Source organism: Rhodnius prolixus, unplaced genomic scaffold, assembly GCF_049639745.1.
Source record: "Rhodnius prolixus isolate KJV_2025 unplaced genomic scaffold, Rpr scaffold_4, whole genome shotgun sequence".
Taxonomy (NCBI): domain Eukaryota; kingdom Metazoa; phylum Arthropoda; class Insecta; order Hemiptera; family Reduviidae; genus Rhodnius; species Rhodnius prolixus.
The window spans coordinates 3,997,637-4,012,654 of NW_027411614.1; the positions used below are offsets into that span (position 1 = coordinate 3,997,637).

Genomic DNA, 15,018 nt, shown 5'->3' on the forward strand with positions numbered 1-15,018 from the left:
GATAAATTTTTCATTTGATGGAATTATATTTAGTGAACTTTACTGAAATTTCAACAGACTTTTTCGATCCTAGAAATTTTAGTTTTTAAATTAATTATAAAAAATATTCAATGAACACGTATATTATAGGTATATTACTTTAATTCCTTGTAAGAGGTTTTAATCGTGCAGAATTTCTATTTTAATTTTTCAGCCGAAAAAATGCTTATTGAGAGGTCTTCTGACTCAGAAGAACAGAAGTTCTGAGGGATGGTTTATACAATTTTACAACTAACTAGATTTTCTGTTTTTAGCTATTTTTAAGAAAGTGGTTTCGATGATTTTCTCAAAAATTTTCATACGACTAAGTACATAGGGCCTGTTACTTTTATTTTAATATCAGCCCAGGAATGCTTCTCGTTAACTTGCATTCTAAGAGTGGGATGATGTTAAACTCTTCTTCAAAAAAATTCAGTTTCAGAAAAAATGAAGTGTTACAATACGAGTACTTAAGTATACATGTTAATTTAAGAAAATCAAGTGTAATGGCCAGAGAAATAAGATTAAAAGTCATTTACAATAATATTGGTGAACCTCTGATTATGGAAGGAAGTCCAAAACCTGTACAGAATACATCTGTATCCAGAATACATTAACATGCTTGCTATAACGGATAAAATCGAAGATACCAGAGCGAATTGTTTGGTTGCGCGATTTTATATCAATTTATGAGAAGTAGAATTTTCTCGAAAATAAGTTGCATCGATCTTCTTAAAATTTGGACTGATTAATAGAAGCATGATACATTCAAAAATGGACAAGTGCTTAATTAACAGAGGCCTATACAATGTCGCCATCACTTATTCTGTTGCGATCTGCCTGAATTTCATAACTCCAACTCTTTCATCAGCACTTTTAAACTTCTTGTAACATCTCACTTCGCATATTGCAGACTTCAAGGAAAGCGCTCTTCTACCATTCTCTCGACATAAGCTAGCATCAACATCAAAGCATGTTTTTTCGGTGGCTACTGTACTCATATCATCCCTCTGCATAAGGTGTCTTAGCAGTTTTCTTCTAGATATACTTATGTTCATTCTGTAGAAACGGAGATATTAAGAAATTTGGGGTTTTGGAGTATCTGGACTGTGGCGAAATAACTTATATACCTTCTATATTACTACACCTTCTTTATATTAAGGGAAACTAAACTTTTGAAGAATTTTAGTTAAACTAATGGTCATAGGTGTCCAAAACAATATAGTGTGAGTCTATTATGTCTTAACAAAAGAATTTTTTTCTTCACATTGTAACCAAGACGTGTCTTTGTTTCTTGGTTATTGATATTAACCTCGTTCGTGATGTGTGTTATACAATGGACCACGCTCATCTCGTAATTAGTTAAAAAAAAAAGAAGATAATTCATAGATAAATTTGCGAGAACAATAAGGACGCAAATTGGGGCATAAAATATTTATGAGTTACTTTTCATAGAATCTCAAATTACCAAAATATATTATTTCAACTACAATATATGATAATGTACTGTGAAAGATATTAGCAATTACGTCTTCATTGTGTTCTTGCAAAAAGATGAGCATAATTTTCATAACATGTCTCTTGATTTTCATTTGTTTTCGAAAAATAAATAAGTAATAAAAGCCTCCTCAACTTCTTTCAATCCTAGAAATAAATGGTAGGTAATTTGTTTTATTTGTACTGAGAGTACTTTTAAAATAATAATTACAACTTAAATTTCTTTAACGATTACATTCAATTATGTGGCCATACTTTAAATACTTTAATGAATGAATACTTTAAAAACTGAACTAAAGATATAAAACAGGAAATCAGTAAAGCAATCAGAAAAAAAAAGAGAGAAGTAAACTTTAAATTACTGATTCAGCTGAGATAAAACCGACTGTTTAGATACTGAAACAATTCTTTAGTTTTGTTTCTGAATGATATTTATAATAAAACTGTTGATGCAAGTAGTAATTAAAGAGCTCATAGACAGTATTATCAACCTTGAAGACTGTGGTAGCCGTTCGTTATAATAATAAAAAGCAGGTCATAAAGCAAATATCACACTTGCCCATGAACCAAATTTAAAAAAAAAATGTACGGGCTTAGTACTAAGTGATTCAATAAGTGTTTAGAATTCTGTAAGTACTGTGGTGTGATTGACCCCTTTTCTCTGTTTGTTTTACTTTCTATAAACAGAAAATTCTCCAAAGAAAAAGTAATGTGCTCGAAAAATGTAAGAGCAGTCAGCTGAATACGAATCCGAGACCCCCGCGTGTGAGTCCAGAGCATTAACAATTGAGCTTCATGCAATTAACTTTATTATTTACTTTGTTATGTTAAGTACCTTAAATGTTGAGTAATTTCAATGTTTAAAGGCTATTAGTAGACAGAATTACAATTTTAGAAGAGAGCCATTGGTTCCTGTCCTAGAGGAAATCTTTCGAGTCTGGACAATTTGTACCTTCTTCCTCTTTGTCAGAAAATATTCACAAGAAGTGGCCAAGGCATTACAGCTTTAGCAGGCTTGGCTTCTTTATACTTTCTTGAAGTATTTTGAGTACGGTATCACCATGAATATCTCTCCAGTACCACCAGTTTACCAAGTTTTAACCACAAACGGACCCAGTTTACTGGAACTAATTTCACGTCTCCTCATAAGAATCCAGGAGAACCTAAAACAAAATCTTGATGTCAGGAAGACAGTAAGTAATTTACTCATACAATGAAGATCAGGTCAATTCCAGGCTCAAATGGGACAGTACTCACTAGTTTGCATTTCACACATTGACTAGTTTTAATGCGTCCATCTTATCCTGGTGCCAGTTCACGTAGGTCATGGGACAATGAGTAACATCTGCCTCTCGTCTGATGAATTGGCTCGGACAGTTTCATGAATCCGAAACCGTTCAGTTGCACATCTAACTGTGAGAAAAATCAATCTTGCCCTGGGTTCGCAGAAAATCATCGCCGAAGGCAATTCTAAAAGTTATCATTCGTGGACCCACACTAAAGTTGACAGTTGAGTGGCTCTAACAGTTGTAATGAATTTTCCGAACGGGCACTTCAGGGACAGGAGATGTACATGAGTCTATATATCTGGATGATTATATGCCTAGTAGGCTTTATATCACCTATATAAAGCAATGTGACGACAAGAACGCGGTTTCTTAATTTGGAGGTTGTTATACGGAGGCACCCACCACGCAGACAATTTCGGTGCCTGCCTACAAGCATTGGGCTTGTAATTATATGTACTACTTGTGCCATTAGAGCATGCTTATGCTAGATCCTAGTGGTCACAGTAATCCCTAGGTCATTTCACACGCTCTCTCTGTTTTATATTCCAACTTAACCTAAGCATCAAGAGCATCAATAAATTTTGTGTATAAGATAAAACTTCAATTTCTCTAGGCCTTCTTAAAGAAAAAAGTTCGTTTAATGGTGATTACCTTCCTCTTTTTTATTCATCGAAGTAAAGAGAAAACTCATTTTCAAAAGTTTGACATATGCCAATACTTCCTCTTATAAACAACAGGATTAAATGATACTTATAGATAAACGGAAAATTATATGGAAAATTATCATTACTCATGGTACTAATTTTTATCAACTGCTATCAGTTTCACAATTCCTGCAACTATCATTAGTTTAATGCATGGAAAAAAAACATCGAAATGAATGATGTTATAAATGAAGTAACGAAGAAGTTTTATTCAATGAAATCTGTATAAATAAATATTCATTAATTTATTTGGCATAATGTGAACGCTTGATCAATTAGCTTCACTGGATCTGATAAATTTCATTGAATCCAATTTCGTAATTAAAAATTATCTTTTACATAAATTACAACGGCGTACTTCTTATAATATTGTTCACACACTTCTAGTAAAAAGAAAATGAGGAAAATATAGTTTCTTTTTACTCCTACTCTTCTTTAGTTTGCGTCGTACTAATGAAAAATATTAACTACATTTGTAGGTTAGAATAAAACTTATCAAGTATTGTGAAATAGAATGATAAGTGTTTATTCAATTATATGGAGTATAAAGCAAGGTCGTTCAAGTCCTTATTGTAACTATTATATTTGCTTAAAAGAAAGACATTACCTCAACCCTAGGATATCCAAAGTCCATATTGTCATATGTAACAATGTGTGAACGTGTGACATAGAATTTATTCAAATAAGTAGCACACTTCAATTACCTTGAACAAAATTCTATTATAATGTGAGTGTTGAGACTGTTATTTTTGTAAGAGTAGGGAATATCCTAGACTTTAAGATCTCTCCTGATGAAGTGGATAAATAAATAAAAAGATACTTTAATAGCATCGCTCAGCAAGTTCTCAATATCTAAATTTTATGTCCGTGATAAAGTTTTAAGTCCAATAATCATTAGGGGGAGTTCGTTTTGAGAGGTTATACTGACATAAAATTGAAAAGTCACCCCAGCTAGAGCTTACTTAGTTAAATTAACCGTGTTACGCTTACTTTTTTATACTTCTTCGACTACAATGTAGTCAAGAGTGTACAGTGTGAATTAAAGAAATCATCAGTTAACAATTAAGTAAAACAGTTTACAAGAAAGATACATATTATAGAGAATGAATTGGAACAACCTACGCTTCTGAAAGATAGATAATTTATTCCTGAGTTGGCTGAATTTCTTCCTAGATAAAATATACAAAGGGAACTATTGTATTCATGAGTAAAATTATATAAAAGTCCCTACCACAAATAAGGTATGACGAAATTTATGAATTTGGATCTTTTTCTTTTAAATTCTGTTCAGCCATAAATTTAAACTTATTTTGCATATAATAATAAATTATCTTTAAGTTATCATTAAAATAGTAAGTTCTGCTAACATCTGATTTTTGTTACTGAATTTCATGGGACATTGTCAGCTACAGTAAGGGTTCTATTTAACTGCAAAATACACAAATTAGTATTAACAGTTACTCAGTTTTCGCTTGGTGTCATTTAAAGATTTAATTTACAAAATTTACTTAATTCCCGAATTTGATCAAATTTAAGGGAAAACTCTTATTACATACACTACGGTGGAATAAGCGAACAGGTGGAATGAATCTCACCTTTAAAGCCATCGAATAATCAATAAAAATTTTAAGTTTAAAACTCTTTATAACACTATAAAATGGAAAAGTATGAATGAAAAAACTTCAGATAAAACCACAAGCAGAGAATGGATTGTGAACACCTGTGTATACATGATTTAAATGTAAATAGTGTTTAAACCTTCGAAATTGTATAGAAAGGAAATACTGAAGGCAACGGCTTTTCATTTTATTATCCATTCTATGTTTAAAAACTAAATAAGAATGGTAGGTTTCTCTTTGTGAACTGTTTGTAAAATATGGTCTCTTCTACTACAAACAAAATAAACCAATGTGTATTAATTTTAAATATTTTTTCTTTTGAACGAAAATATTTTAGTCATAAATGAGTTGAAAAGAGCCCTTCTTATTCAATTTCGTCTGGAATTTCGTCTTTTTTGTTGGGATGACAAATAGGGCTCACCTTTCCACTCCAGTGGATAGATACAGTCACCATTTAGGCTACCAAAGCAAAGATTTTGTTGTTTTGCAATCGTTAGTTTGCGTTGTGAGTTCCCGGACACTTGGTGATCAAAGAAAGATATTTGCGCAAAAAACACAGGTCAGCAAAACTCTGGGACCTTGTAAAAGGCAAAGGTTTTCGTTCTAGATTTTCAAGGGGTAGGAAAAAAAAAAAAACCTCTTTCAGCTGCAGTAAAACCATGTTCTAATCCATCCAACTGAAGGTGCAGTAATGTAGGGCAATTCTTTCAAACGTTTAGATTGAAATTTAAAAGACAAGGAAGAAATATTTTCCTGGAAGCGCCAGAATTTCAAAAGGAGGAAACTTTTTAAAGCCGAGCTGAAAATTAGTCCAACTGAAAAGTCTTATACGAATCATAATAGAGTATTGGTCATGTTTTAAGAAGACTATAAGGGATAGACTAAAAAAATACAGAAATCATAAGAGCAATGCTAATGTAAGAATACAGATAGGGAAAATTGAAAATTAAGATGTCAAAAAACGTTACGATTACTACAAAAGAAATAGACGAGTAGACCAGCAAGAGTGAGTAGAAAATCAATGAACAACTGGTTGCCAAACTGTAGGAAGTAAGAACTAGCATGATCGAGCAAATTCGGATGTACTCATAGATCTTTGGAAATTCGCTTTTATTAAAACTGTCCGGTAGGACAGTTGTATAAGGGTTGATCGTCAAGAACTGCACGAAAAAGCGTAACGTTGAAAAACACCCAAGTTTGACAATTATTTTCTATTTTTCTATAAAAGATAATACATTGACAAAGTATTCGTCACGAATCGCTTCCCCTCACTAATGTTTTTGACATATGTTACCCCTTGCTCTGCTCCAAGGTTACACGCTAATAGAGTCCAGCCAGGTGTCTGAAATTGAATCAGCAGCTGACTTCTTATTACTGCAAACTTAAGTAATTTATGCCCGCCATGAACTTGGCTGCCAATATCATCTATACATTTTTTAAAAGTATGTTTATCATAAATGTATAAGGAATTGTACATTTATTTAGGGGTGAGAACTCTAAATTTTTAAGTAAACATAAAACTTTACTCAAAGAGCACATCTACCATATAAGCCTCTTTCATATAATCCACAAATTTAAAACTATAGATCAACTATTCAAGAAGAATTCAACTATTAATTAATAACATTACACTAAGGTTGTTTAAAAATAGTTTTATGGTAATAATTCTTTCAAAAACATAGATGTCCCGAGTACTTAGATAATGCGGTAAAAATAATTAAATGATGCGATTGAAATTCACTCGATAAGTAAAGTAAAAGATTGGTTCTGTCGCAAAATGTAAAACTATTACATTATTCTCTATTTTGTATTGATTAATCTTCACATTATTATTCATTTGTAGGAAAAGAAAAAAATTATTGTATTTAACAAAAGAATGTAATGATGTGAGCAGCAACGTAGAGCCCATGAATACAAAATATGAAGACGACTGTGAAAAATGGTCACTTTACACTATTGTCAAATAAATAACCGCTGGACAGAAAATTTAAATTTACGATACAGAAAAACACAATAAATCTTTGTTAAAAGGGAACAGAAAATAGATTATTATTCATAATGCTAGCCCTACGATTAACCATACTAAAATTTTTCTATTTTTGCTTACATCAAAAGATAACCTTGGTATTTTTATTTTAAAAAAACAATTAGAAACCACGAGCATAAATTTAAATGTACTTAAAAAAGTAATTATTATTTACTAAATTTATTTTTATTCTTTCGACTTTTTTAGTTGTTAAGTATGAAAAAGTTTTGTGTAATGGTAATTTTGTACCATTGTACAAGCCATAATATACTAATTTTTCTTCTAAAGTTATATCGTCTGAAATATTTAGGTTTTGTTATTTATTAGAAATTACCAAAAACCATTTATATTATTGATATTAACCGCAAATTGTGGACATTACACGCTCTATTTATCAACCCATCAATTACACTCAATGGCAAAAATTGAATAAGTACTAGTATAAATAAAAAACATTGAACATGAAATATGATCATTTGTTGCATAATCATAGCTTTTATCGATAATAAAAAAATAAAATAAATAGAAGGATTATTTCAAATGAATAGTAGTCTTATAAGTTGGATTTTTCATAGGTTATTTTTACTTCCTCAGAGGGTTGTAATCGTAGTGTGCAGGTTTTATAAAAACATAAGATTATAATTTATTTTATTTGGAAGATCTACTATTTCAGTTTGTCAAGCGAGTAAAGAGTGGTTTTAATAATTGGAGTGTATGTTTCTGAATGTATTTGTACCATAACTCAAAAACGGAAAAATTTCAAAACATTAAAATTCAAAATTTAATGTTTCTCTTAAGTGCTAGGTGAACTATAATACCAAAAACCCACCAATTAGAAATTTCAATCATATTTTACAAATTTCTACCTATTTTATCGAAAGTGCGCAACATTATTCTTCACTTTCCTTTTTGACGAAGAGTATTCATTTAAGGGCATTCCTGGGACATCTCCCAGTGATACTGACTAAACTTCTCTAAATTGAACTATTAGTAAAATATATGAACCGGAGAAGTGCCGTCAAATAAGAGCGAGCTCCTACTCTAAACAAAATAGAAATTAGTCACTACATGCAACAAAATGATAAAGATTAATCTGATTTTTAAACGCAAAATATTTTAATTTTCGTATTTTAGGAAAGCCATATTTGCATCCCACATTAAACTCAGAATGACTGCTCTAGGCAAAATATTTGATATATTCAAAGTGCGGCATTTATTCCGTCATCACGGAATAAACAAGTTTTTCAGACAGAAGTAAATATGATTCTAGTTTCTAGTCATTCGCATGTTTTGCTATATACATAATAAGTAAACTTTATTACTATGTATACTTCATAATACTTCTAAGGCACTAGAATTTCAAGTCTAAAGAAAATCAATTGTACAAAAGTATTTTCCCGAGTTAATTTTTGTGAGGGGTTTTTCGATTTCAGCAGTATTGATGAATTCTATTATTTTATTGCAAAAATAATATAAGCAATAATTAAGTATGATAGATACAAACTTAATTACAAAACATATTCCTTACTAAAAATAATGAAGTATACTATATAATTAAAATTAACATTAGAACCTTCGTAAAATAGTGTAGGGAACGTTTAAGATAGATGGATGGGATGGGAAAGGATATCATTTGCAGAGAGTAAGAACAGAGAAATCTGCAACTAGAAGTAAAAGTTAGAGAAGGGCATGTTTGCTTTGTACGGTAGAGTAGAGAAGGTTAGTTTGTTGTCAAAAGTTAAGCTGAGGTAGTTGCCGAGTTAAGACCACCGGGATCAGAGTATTTTTGTGTCTAATTTGTCTGTTGAGGATGGGTCTACGTTTAGTAAAGAGTATGGCGTCAGTCTTCTCATAAATATGTTGCAGATATTGTGTATTCAAGAGAATATTTAATACATATTCCTTCATGTTGTATAGAAAGGAAAGTAGACCTTAAATAAATAACTATCAAAAAAATGGTAAGAGAAAGTATCGTTATCATATTTTTGAAATATGTTATGTGATTTTCTGATAGAGGAGAAATATAGAGTGAACACTTATGAGACCACTAACGTATTTTCAAGTTCTTACATAAATGTTTTCCAAACTTTGTGTTTACACAGTAAATAATTAATTTTATTATGGAATTTGATCACTATAATTATACTTAAAATTATATGTTGAATTAGAACTACAAGCATTGTAAAAAAGAAATATTTGTAAACATAATGATTGAAGCACCTAATGACAAGCAATACCAAGTATGCGAATAGTCACAAAACTTCTATTTGAAGGTCACTACACAGCATTTAACTACAAAACTTGGAAAATTTAACTACTAAAAATAGCTAACTAACAATATAGTTCCTTAATGAAGTATTAATAGTTCATACTAAAAATAATTATGTAAAATAACAAAATTTAACAGAAATCTATAAAGTAAAACATGGGGCTCATGTTTTATAACACATTGTTCAAAAGAATATACTTCTTAGTGACGGTTTTTAAAATTTTCTCTTTGTTTTTAACAAATTATTACAGGAAAAATACTGATTATTATGATTTGCATATTTCTGTGTATGTTTAACTTTTGATACTGTTACAATAAAACTGTATAATCGATAATTTATTATCAATTGTTTGAAAATTTTATGTAGTACGTTTTTAGGTTGTGTATACCCATGAAACTAATGTGATACTGTAATCATGGCCAAGTTATTATAAGATATTACTTTCTTAGAAGTAATAATGAAATACTGGAGTAAAGGTAGTTTATAGATGATAGGTAAAAGTTGTGTAACCTCAAAATAAAAGTCCTTCATATTCCTGTATTGTTTTGGCCCTCAGCTTATTATTCCGTTCATTACTCACAATATAGTATAGTACTGTAAAAACAAAGGTAAATCCAATTTAAAGTTAGAGTATAACTAAGAAGCTCTTAAGTTAACAGCACATTTCTGGCGTGAACCCAGAGCCCCCCACCAGAAATTCTGGATTCACCACTACAATTGACTGAAGCTTTTTTGGATGCTGCAGGATGGTTACAAAAACCACCTTAAAATCAATGAGCATCTCCACATAGTAAGATTATTCGTACATTTTATCACAGGCTTATCTTATGACATTATATATTCTTATTCTTATTTATATATTCTTTAAGATTTATGACACCAATCTTAATCATCATCAAGCTTTCTTTCGACAACTTCTGCTTGTCTATTTTATAGCATTTTATTAAGTGCGAATAAGAATAAAACTGTAAACAATAGGCAGTAACAACATGATAATAATAAAGTTACCTTATCATCTCCTGAACTAGAAGAAATTTGTTCTTAAGCTTGCTTACAATTTTAGCTATGATAGCGTCAGGAGGGCCTCTGTCTCATTTGCAAGTAACTTGTCTCATCTTCGGGCATCGTTGGATTTAAGAGAAGTAGTAAATACAAATAAATATCGTACACACGGACACAGACCTACATTTTCTTATTTAATTCTAAGAGAAAATTAAAATGAAACTTTTTTTTATGAAACACTTAAAACAAGGTTATGTAAAGTCACTAAAGAAAAATGTTTAGCAGCAGATTTTATTACCTTCTGAAAACAACTTTATTTATTTACACCATAAGATTGGATGCTTATAGAAAGAGTAAAGCAGTGTAACATAATGCTAACTCTTTTTATTACAAATGATAATGAGTACTGAGAATCGTCAAAAGCAATGCGTATAAAACTCCTGTTACTCAACTAGACTCAGCTTACTTACGTAATTGAGGTAGTTACTGTGACAACTTTAGTATGTAATAAATATTCGATTCTCGAGTACTTTATTTTTTTTGAATGATCGATCACTTATAAAGATAATTATAACATAAAATTAATCATTCAAGAAACCGGATCAAGAAATTTATCGGATTGTAAGTAAGAGCGGTGATTATTTCTTATTTTTAATTTATTTTATTTGATCTTATAGTTTTAGAATCTTGGATTTTTGAGTTCTTGGAGTTCCAATTTTTTGAAATTTGAACTTATATATCATTTTAATTATCCGAATCTAAGGGCTAGCAGCTGAATTCGTACCCAGGATCTCCGCATGGGAACGCAGATCCCTAGTTAGAATTACGGAAGCTTTTAAGCTGCCAGAATCAAAGAGGTCGCTACAAGTAATGGAGATGAGATGAAGCCAACTAAACTCTTGCGCTAAGACGAAGAGATTTATACAAAATCTAAGGGTTCTCTCGCAATTAATAAATGGGACAGAGAGGTTCTAAGGAATGTAGTGGCGATGATTACCGAATATGCACTAGCGGCTTAACCCCAGCTAGTAAAAGATAATGCGACAGCAGCTCAATCGAATAATTCTTCAACAGTGTGAAATTTAAGAATGTGTCAAATCGATGGCGCAATACATAGGAAAATGCTAGCGCAGATGGAATTTGATATAAATGTAATTCAGAAGGACATGTCTAAACTTGCCTCTGATGAATTGAAAAGATACTGAAACAAGATAGCAGAGTGGCTCAGGTTAGAAAGTCAGGAAGTCGAGTATCGACGCCCTATAAGATTTAAATATATAGAAAACAGCGACAAAGTTCATTAAAATTACCTTGCGAGCCTGAGACGATTTAAACTTCATTGAACAACAGAATACGACTAGAGCGCCGCTGTCGTATTGATGGCCAAAACAAGTCAGTCGCCTTTGGTATCAATTGGACTTGAATCAAGACAAGAAGTCATGATTGGAACCTATCCCAAAAACCTATTCACCGAAAACATTATGTTTTAACTTTTATATCTAAACGTTTATTTAAAAACTATAAAAATAATTAGAACTTTTCATTTAAAGAACTTTATCAGTGGATAAGCTAGACATTCACTCACATAGTAGTATAAATCAATTACTAACAACTAGTTTTTTATTAAATTGGAATATATATAATTCCACGTAGAGCACAGTGCAATTACTTTGTGCAACGATTAACCAGCCCAATTTCACTAATTTTGGTGGACTAACTTCTTATTAAGCACAAATATGTTCATATCTTTTAAAATGATACTATGCTATTTATTGTAAATTAAAGTTTACACTTACATGTGCATAATTACACAAATTACGTGAAAACTTAAATTGTGACACCTCACAGGACTAAAGCTAAGTGAACTCACCCTATAACTGGTAGTCTTAAGGGACAGCCTTAGCAATACATTAGAAACGTAGGCTGTTGCAATACACATTTAATTATGTATATAAGAGTAATGTATTTTTATCAGTTCATGTTTATTTATATTTTTTAGTTAAAATAATCATACAAAATACTCTAGTGAGTATTGAAGATTATGAAAAGATTTTTTTGGCCTACAAAATAGAAAAAAATCTTTTTTTAGACTGGTTTTGGCTATGTTGGCCAAAATAATCATGCCAAAGATATGGGAAAGAAAAGAAGATTTCGGACTACGGGAGTGAGAAAGAAGAGAATTGTCCGCCTACATTTGGCAACTCTTGGGAATGCTGCCAACATTAGACGTAGTTTTTTTAAGTAAAAGTAGGTTCCACACTATAAGTAAATATATTTGCAGTAACAAGGTTGGCAGTTATGTATATAGCTGATTAACTAGGAGGAAAATATCCTAACGTTACTAAAGAAAATGGATTTCAAATAAAATAAAATAATAAAATCTTTTTGGAAAACTAAGTAGATAATTAAGAAAAGAAAACGGAATAATACAAGAGTGTTATCATGCCAAACTTTTAAATTCAACATTTTCCATAAGATTTTCTGCTAACTCGCAATTTTAGCAATATATATAAGTTAATCTCTACTTTTCACGAGTGTAAAACCATACAATGTATAGGAAGTGCACCAAGGAGGAAAATACCCCATAACCCTCCAAAAATCAAATTATAGTTCAAAATGAAAAGGCCGGTTAAGAGGCTTTTCAGAAAACGGATTAAGTATTCCTCTTAAGGAGTCATTCTTATAGTATGTAAATATTAGTACTAACTACCACTTGAATAATATTGAAAGAGGAGAAAAGTGGTTTTGTATTACTAATAAAACTGTGTTAAATCGGCGATTGGAATTGGAACTTACCCGAATACATTTTGAAATTTCGGTAATTTGGAAGTATGAGGTTACATCAAAACCTCGTCTATCTCTATTAGCAAATGTTTCGGCAAGGATTTTTATTTTATTAGCGGCTTTTACAATGTGAAGGTGTGCGGCATGAGATGAGCATGCATCAGGTGGTTGTACCTGTGATAAAATTAAATTCAGGTGATTAATTTCAGCTGATGCCGCTGCCTTCTTAATGTATTTTAATTAGGTATGTTTTATTTGGTTAAGTTATTTGCCTCTTCAATGCAGCCAAGTGATGTAGAATCTTTGAATAAATATGTATCGTCTCTTACAATTTCAATTTCATTTTTTTTTTTTTTTTTTAAGCTAAGTTCATTTTTTTTTCAAAGGCCTCGAAGTCTCTTTATAGTGAGGGGGGTCTTGAATTTGATCTTCTGCATATAGTCTTGAATTGTGTACTGTTCTCTAGTTTTGTCAAGTCCTTTAATCTAAAAACTGAGTCTAAAACAAAAATAGATCTAAATAAATTAAAAAAAATCAAGGTGTTGGTTGAAGAAAGGTTGAGTGATGTGGTTCGTTTCTTTTATTCAGGTCTCTCAAATTATTTCATTCTTTTCGGCCACTTCACCAGTGTCTTTTATTATAACAGCCACGATTAGAGCTCACATCCAAACTAGAACATTTGGCAAAAGGAGAAAAAACGACTTTACAAGAACAGAGCTCAACAAATTAAAAAAATATCGAGTAAAAAAGATCAATAAGCCAGCCACAGATATTTCGCTGAACGTTTCAAGTTTTTTAAGGATGAAAAAATTATCTCTTCAGCGTAATTTTCGCGCTACAAGTGACGAGAAAGCTAATCAGTCATATTTAATTACCTTCAACGCACAAAAAGCTAATGTCTTCAGACTATTCATTAGCTAAAGAATTGAAAATGATCGATAAAAAATCAAATTCATTCTTTCTTTTCGAAATAACGGTTGTATAATTTTAATTTCCGGAAAGCAGCCTACTGCTTTCTCTAAAATTATGACACTAAACATGCCTATGTGAAAAATTTGGCGTTATTATTAAGTCAAAATAATTATTTCACTGGTAGAGCAATCGTTTATTATAGTAGTTAATCGTAGGAAATATAATTGATTTTTAAGAAAATTGTTACCGTTGCTATAGTGTACATGACCAAAACATTACACTTTCTGTGCATGTGAAAAGCATATAATCTATGCAAATAAAATAGCTTTATAGTTTGCATTAAAAACATATATAATGCAAAAGTAATTACTAAAACGAAAGTAATTAATGGTAGAGAAAGCATGTTAGGGATAAAAAAAAAAAAAATGTCCACACCATTAGTAGTGGGTATCGTAAACTACTTAGAGAGTAATTCTTTATAAATTTAGTTTAATATAACAGCGGTGACAAAAAAATTAGACTAGAAAGTGAAATTTTATTAAAATTCTATCTGCGTTTTGTTTAGTAATACAAAAGAATGGGAGGCTACCAATGAAGTTATAATTCTATTCAATAATTACAATAATAAGCTTGTAACCATAAATACATTTATATATATTTTTTCCTCTATTAAACTAAGATGCGTCAGCATGAAGAAAAGTGCACTATCAAATTTCTTACCCTTTTAAAGGATTAGACAATAATATCTTAACCCCATAAAATCTTTCATTACTTATTCACGACAAATATATGATTTACCCTGCATCAAAGTTGAAATGATAGTCGTGTATTCTCTGGAATGTCAAATCAGTTTGCACTTTTGTTACCTGAGATATATCTTAAATAGTAAATTGTATC

General features: G+C 30.9%; 2 protein-coding genes across 3 annotated transcripts in view; both read right to left on the reverse strand.

Annotated features, from left to right (window-relative positions):
- LOC141456171 (sodium/potassium-transporting ATPase subunit beta-2-like) overlaps nucleotides 1–15,018 on the reverse strand; it is a 44,161-nt gene that overhangs the window by 26,938 nt on the left and 2,205 nt on the right. Inside the window, exon 1 of one of the 2 annotated variants that reach the window (XM_074131913.1) lies at nucleotides 2,351–2,673. The exons of the other annotated variant lie outside the window; for it this stretch is intronic. The gene's annotated coding sequence lies outside the window, so the exon portion shown is untranslated. Of the gene's footprint in view, nucleotides 1–2,350; nucleotides 2,674–15,018 lie in introns of those variants that run through there. 2 annotated transcript variants of the gene reach the window in all.
- LOC141456177 (uncharacterized) overlaps nucleotides 13,547–15,018 on the reverse strand; it is a 35,263-nt gene continuing 33,791 nt past the window's right edge. Inside the window, exon 13 of the mRNA XM_074131925.1 lies at nucleotides 13,547–13,707. The gene's annotated coding sequence lies outside the window, so the exon portion shown is untranslated. The remainder of the gene's footprint in view (nucleotides 13,708–15,018) is intronic.